The sequence below is a fragment of the Macaca nemestrina genome, chromosome 17 (genome assembly GCF_043159975.1).
Source record: "Macaca nemestrina isolate mMacNem1 chromosome 17, mMacNem.hap1, whole genome shotgun sequence".
Classification (NCBI taxonomy): Eukaryota; Metazoa; Chordata; class Mammalia; order Primates; family Cercopithecidae; genus Macaca; species Macaca nemestrina.
Window position 1 is genome coordinate 89,605,976 of NC_092141.1, and position 7,229 is coordinate 89,613,204.

Here is a 7,229-nt window from a genome sequence, read left to right on the forward strand (position 1 = left end):
TACATTTTATCATATTTAGATTTTATGCTGTTGAATGACTTGGAATTAATTTGTAAGTGTATATACCCTCGTATTTTCGCTCTGTGACAAAATATTTTTATTTTCACTTTTTAGGTAAGGAGACTGAAGAATTTTTTCTTTTTTTGTTAATTTCACCCCATAAGGCGTTTCAGGTAGAGGCAAATAAATGGTTCCTAGCTCCTCACTCAGTCCTTGGTGGGCTGACTGGCTGTGCACACTAGGCCTCAGGGTGGAAGCGGTTCTTTTAGAGACCCCAGGCATAGTCTCCTGGGCTCACAAACTCGCACCAGAGCTGACCATTTGTTTTTGGAGGAACCACAGAAGGATTCAGTATAGAATTCCTTAAGAAAGGAGTTTCTTTAGTTTGTTTAAAATAGTTACAACTTTTTTTTTTTTTTTAAGACGGAGTCTTGCTCTGTCGCCCAGGGTGGAGTGCAGTGGTGTGATCTCGGCTCACTGTAACCTCCGCCTCCTGGGTTCGAGCAGTTCTCCCACCTCAGCCTCCCGAGTGGCTGGGACCACAGGTGCTCGCCACCACAGCCGGCTAATTTATTTATTTTCCTTTTTAGTAGAGACAGGGTTTCACCACGTTGGCCAGGGTGGTCTCAAACTCCTGACCTCCGGTGATACACCCGACTTGGCCTCCCAAAGTGCTGGGGTTACAGGCGTGAGCCACCACGCCTGGCCAAAACAGTTACAATTTCTATAATAAACTTTTTTTCCCCCAGAATAAAACTAGCACCTTTAAAGTGAGCTATAACGATTCCTTTTATGAAACTTATTATGTATGCAGTTCTTATTTTGACTTTCAGAAATCTAAATTTCTCAAGGGTCTGTGATGTTGGAACTCAACTCACACCAAGTCCCTTGTGCAGTTTGCGTGGCGCAGGAAGGGGTGAGCCAGGTGAGGACTGCAGCACTCCTCACTTGTGTGCGAAGGTCGCCGTGGGTGAGGCCTCCTCATCCCTGAGGCCGAAATTTTCCTCTTCTCGTTTCCTTTTGATCAGGACGTTCTACAGGGGTGGAGGCAGATTTTAAAAGCAGTGATACATAGACAGAATTTGGCCTAAAAAAAGAGTAGTGCTTAAATCTAAATGAGGCCTCTGGCTCAAGGTAACAAACTGAGCTCATAAATTCAAGCACCTCTCCCCTCATTCCCAATTCCCATTGAAATGAACAAAGGAATATAAAAATAGGGAGTCTCCCAAGCTAACACAGTTGCTGCTGGTGATGATGGTCTTGTTTTGGACTGCAGGGTTTGCTTGCAGAAATTCAGTTGGATGTGCTTCCTGCGGGCTTGGTGCTCACTTTGTAGCAGTGCTTGGAATGGAAGTGAGGGGGCAAACTGGCTTTTCCTTCTCTTGAACAACTTGGTTATCCGCCTCCCCTTCCCTGCGAGGTATATCTACTCTCTTTGCTATATGTTCTAGTTTCTGACTTTCTTTATAAATTATGCATTTGTGTAGCTTCGGCTTTGCTCCGAGTTTCTGCTTGATGCTGTGAATCCTAATGAGCGCTCCCGGGAATTGGGTGGATTTGGGTGGCTCTGCTTTCAGACAAACCAGGGGATCGTGAATGCTGTGACCCGCGTGGCCAGCCCCAGTCTTGCTTTCTGTTTATTTTCCACCAGTCTCAGTTGTTGCTGTTGGGAGGATAAGTGTGAGCCACACTCTCAATGTGGGGAACAGAAGGCAGTGATTGGGCTGCTGAACATGTTTAATTTCTTCATTCTGCACGGTGACTTAGGTGTCACTGTGCGTCAGCCTGGGAATTTATACTCAAGCTTGTTTGTGCCACCTGATCACCTGTATCTTTTTAAATATATATGATTTTATCCAATCAGTTATGAAGGAAGACTCCAGTAAGGAAATCCCTTGCGATTTGGTTTGAATTCTTTGGGAGGTGACAGACATTAATACGTCTTTCACCTGTGAGGTGACATGCTCTGAGCTTACAGGCCTTCGAGTGGAGGTGATCTCGTCTGCAGGCCCTGTGTGCAATTCTGACACCCAGACGCTCTGAACACTGGATTATTTAACAGCTCATTTGGCGGCAACACTTGGCCTGAGCGGGGGTGAGACTGGACACTCTTGATTGATTCCATGGAGAGTGGAAATGTTAACATGGTGAATGTTGGGTGCCGCTCCAAACCCTCCTGGGTGTGTTCACCCTCCTGGGTGTGTTCACCCTCCTGGGTGTGTTCACCTTCCTGGGTGCCGCTCCAAACCCTCCTGGGTGTTTTAACCCTCTTAGGTGTGTTCTGTGAGACAGGGCAGAGGGATCACATTATCCTTTCACCAAGGTGAACACTGGAATTTCAAAACCAAGCTGGCACCAAAGGACCATCAAGAACACTGCCCAGGCTGTTATAATACCATCAGGACCCCACTGCTTGACGGCCCCCAGCCTCTCCCACCTGGAATCCAAAGTGCCGCAGAGACCTTGAGCCGGGCACAGGATCCTTAGGTGTGTGCGCCAGCCTTTAGCGGGTGCCTCCAGGATGACTGGGTGGAGACCTTGAGCCAGGCACAGGATCCTTAGGTGTGTGTGCCAGCCTTTAGGGGGTGCCTCCAGGATGACTGGGTGGAGACCTTGAGCTGGGGCACAGAGTCCTTAGGCGTGTGCTCCAGACTTTAGCGGGTGCCTCCAGGATGGCTGGGAAGACCAGTCATGAGTCAGAACTTCAGAATCTGAAAAATCCTTAGCACCTAAGAGGTCATTTGTCTCCACCCCCTCACTTTAAGGATGAGGAAATTTTTCAGGAGGGATTGAAATTAACTGTCATGTCCAAGGCCATGCATTGTTAGTGAGCATTTAAGGTTTTATAGTTTCTCAAAATGATACTCTTTTCAAATTCAAAATTAACCTATGGGGCTATAACCATGTCATCTTAAATTACATTGCATTGGAGGAAAATGTCTTAAAGTCAAAAAACTTACTTATGTAATATTATGCAGTTTTTGGCACATTAAATTTGATAGCCCTTACATTTTAAACATTCTGTAACTGTTATTAAAAAAACATTAATCAAGAGTTTTTGGAACGAGGTTGCCATAGAAATGAAAATAAAATGCCAAAAAGACGTTTTAGGTATAGCTAAGAATTAAAAAACTTACTGAATTTGAGGCTGGGTGTGGTGGCTCACACCTGTAATCCCAGCACTTTGGGAGGCGGATGCTGGTGGATCACCTGAGGTCAGGAGTTAGAGACCAGCCTGGCCAACATGGCGAAACCCTGTCTCTACTAAAAATACAAAAAGTTAGCTTGTCATGCTGGCAGGCGCCTGTAATCCCAGCTACTTGGGAGGCTGAGGCAGGAGAATTGCTAGAACCCAGGAGGCAGAGGTTGCAACGAGCTGAGATCGTGCCACTGAACTCCATCATGGTCAACAGAATGAGAGTCTGTCTCAAAAAACAAAACAAACAGCTGACCAAATTTGAAATTAGGCTCACAGTTAAAATTTGCAGAGGAGCAAGACATATTTTTTTTGGCTTGAGGATATGTGGTAGCACTGTGTTTTGCCCAGTTTTGGAGTTAAATTGGTAGCTAGATGTTAGAGCAAACACATTGTTCTGGTTCATGTATCAGTGTATTCTCAGGTGTTTTTCTTGTTTTCTTTCAAAGTAGAATGCAGGATGTAGGGTTAGGTGTGTATGGTGTAAACAAGGATGAATCAAATTAATTTCTTTCTTGTCTTGGTTCTTGTCTTTGTATAGTGTAGCTAATTTCACACATTCCAGCTGAGGGCCATGCCTTCCTATTGCTGGCCTGTAAAGAAGTCAGAAACGTCTCTCTCAGTAGCATTCGGTGAGTCAGGAAGACCATACTCACTGACAGGCACAGTGAGGTGAGGCCCCTCAGTCATCCCGTGGGACTCAAGGACGATTCTTGGGCTTCTGTTAGTACTTTTGTGTAAGGGACTCAGGGATCTTCAGAGATCATTTTTATAATTAACTAGAACTACTCATTTGACCGGGAATGTTGAAGTTTAAAAATTTAATTAGCTGCATTTGTAGAGGCGGAGGGAATATGACTTGTCTAGAATGACAGCCGAGGTAGGAGAAATAGGAATAAAGTCAGAGGTGTTGGGAATGCCGCCTCACTGCCCTGTGTCAGCCTCCACCGCCTCCCCAGCCCCGATACGCAGAGGAGGAAGGAGACCCAGCAGCCGCAGAGCCTCTTCACCCGGCGAGCTTCCCTAGTCCTGGCTGCCCCACTTGCTGTCTCCCTGGACTTGCATCCACCCCTTACTCCCTGGATGCCCTGCTGGGAGGGGAACGCCACCACCTAGTTCATGACCCTTTGGTGAAGGATGAAGTAGACTGTGTATCTACACTGCACGGCTCAGGACACAAGCACCTTAGCACAGGGAGGTCACCATTGATCAGAAGTGCTGGGACTGAGCCCCAAACCTGGCTGTGAACTTCCGGAGAGCAAGAAAGAACAGGGTTGTATGGGAAGTTACTGAGCATACATCAGCCCAGAAAAACAGCTTTGCCCACCTTTTCCTGGGGCGCACAGAGCATATGGATCAACGGGGAGAAAGCACTGCTAGACAAGCCCCAGGGCAGCGGCGGTGGCACTTGGCCACAGAAGCAGCCGGTGGGTGTCTCCAGTTGGCCCGTTAATGCTGTTTCTTCCACTGGATTTTGCTACAGGAGCCTGACATCAGTTTAAGGCATATTCTCTCTGCAGATTAGGGACAAGATAAGAGAAGCCAGTTGGGAACCAGTTAAGCTGTGGGGAAGCACACGATCTATTATGAAAATTAGAGAGCCTGATGGTATAGATTGTTTTCTCATTAGAAGGCTTCCCTTCCCACAGAGGGCCCCTGCAGATGGCTGTAGGCAAAGCCAGCCTCTTCCTTTAGGAAGCAGCTTGGAACTTGCTCCACGGTTTGAATCCGTTCCTCCCCATATTACAGAGCATGAAAGGAACACCCTTGATCGAAAACTGTTGTGAGGCAGGTGTTCACAGGTGTTCGCCGTGGCCACAGGAAGACCACAGAAACGTTTCCAGAAAATGTCTAGTTTTAAGCAGTGTATCCGCAAAGGCTGAGTTTGCTATACAATAATTGGGATTTGGGATTATAGATACCGATTACTTAAATATTACTTAAATATTGGTCACTAAATAAATAAATTGGTCACATAAATAAAGTCACTAATTAAATACAGTGACTTTTGTTGTTCTGATTTTCAGTGCTTTTTCCTGATAAAAGATGAAGACCTAAAACTGAAACAAGAGGAATGATCTATTGGAAAGAACGAGGCAGACTTATTTTTCTTAGATAGTATAGTTGTGTACTTTCAAAACCTGAAAGAATCACCAAAAAGCAATTACATTTAACTAAGAATGTAGTAAAGGAACTAACCATTTTTCTTATATAGCAACAATTATCAATAAGAAACTGTTATGGGGAAATACGTATTTCCCTGAAATACTCATGAAATATCTGGAAATAATTTTAAAATTAAAAATTAAAAACATTTTTATTGGTGATAATTTTATACATTCATATAATCAAATCAGAGTGATTGAGATACCTATCACCTTAAGTATTTATCATTTTCTTTTTTCTTTTTATTTTTTTTTGAGATGGAGTCTTGGTCTATTGCCCAGGCTGGAGTACAGTTGTACAATCTCAGCTCACTGCAACCTCTGCCTCCTGGGTTCAAGTAATTCTCCTGTCTCAGCCTCCTTAGTAGCTGGGATTACAGGTGCACACCACTATGCCTGGCTAATTTTTGTGTTTTTAGTAGAGATGGGGTTTCACCATGTTGGCCAGGCTGGTCTTGAACTCCTGACCTCAGGTGATCCGCCTGCTTCAGCCTCCCAAAGTGCTGGGATTACAGGGGTGAGCCACCGTGCCCGGCCTATCTTTTCTTTATGCTAGGAACATGCGAATTATTTTCTTTAGGTATTTTAAAAATGATTTATTCATTTATTTTTAGAGATGGGGTCTTGCTGTGTTGCCCAGGCCAGAGTGCAGTGGCTGTTGGCAGGCACAGTCATTGCACACTGTACCCTCAAACTCCTGGGCTCAAGCAATGCTCCTGCCCCAGCCTCCTGAGCTGGGACCACAGGTGCACACCACCACACACTTCTAGCTGCTTGAAATGTACTGTCAATTAAATTAATGTTAACTGTCATCACTCTACTGATCTATGGAACACCCAGATCTTAGGAATAATCCCAGTAAGAAATGCACAGGATTTATTCGTGAAGAAAACTATAAGAATGTTACTGAAAACAGTTAAAGGAACATTGAGTAAATGGAGAACCATATTATGTTCTGTATAGAAAATAGAATATTATGAGGCTGTTACTTCTTAACATTAAGTTCAAATTAAACTTCATTGCAATTTTAGTTCAGTGCAATTTTAATAAAAATCCCAATGGGATTAAAGGATTGAAGAACTGATTTGAAAAAAATAAGTGAATATAAATGGCTAAGTAAAATAAAAAAAAATTTGAGGGTGAAAAATGACCCAAGTATTATGAAATATAAAGATAAACTAGTTAAATTAATGTAGTACTAGTAGAAGTATTGGTTGATAGGTTAATGGGATGAATTTGATTACCCAGTAATAGAATTTTGTCTCTGTGAGAATTAATATATGTATCTGTGCACACCTGTGAGTTTGAGGCAGATTATTTAACAGAGATTGACACAACTGGCTAGTTTTATGAGAAAAAGTTAATCCTTTTCTTGTATCATATACCAGAATAAGTAACATCCAGACAGCTTAAAGGGTCAGTGTAAAACAGAAACACTGTACTGAAATACATGTCTTCCCTCATTCCGCAGATAGTTAGCACCTAGTCAGGGCCAGGGTTTTGCTCAAACAAGTGGACTTGAGCCTCTGGCCCACTGAGGAGTGTCCATGGGCTGGCGCTCTGCCAGGAGGAAAGGACAGGTGCGATCGCAGCGTTCCCCAGCTGGTTCCACCCCGATGAGGAGTGTGGAAGGTGTGTTGAGGGGTATCCAGAGAAGGCCTCCCCAAGAAATTGATCTTTAAACTGAGATCCGAGGAGAGAGTCAGAGCCGGCCAGGTGACCCAGGGGAGGGGAACTCCCAGCAGAGGGAACCGTGGGTTTGAGGGCCGAGAGGTCAGTGTGGCCATGCCACAGTGTAAGTACGAGGAATGAGTAGATGGTCCATGGAGGGTGAACAACGCAGGCAGTGAGAACAGTGAACAACGCTA

At 44.4% G+C, this 7,229-nt stretch overlaps 1 protein-coding gene across 4 annotated transcripts in view; it reads left to right on the forward strand.

Annotated features, from left to right (window-relative positions):
• Positions 1–7,229, forward strand: part of LOC105469284 (regulatory associated protein of MTOR complex 1) — a 413,056-nt gene that overhangs the window by 68,600 nt on the left and 337,227 nt on the right. The window lies entirely within an intron of this gene.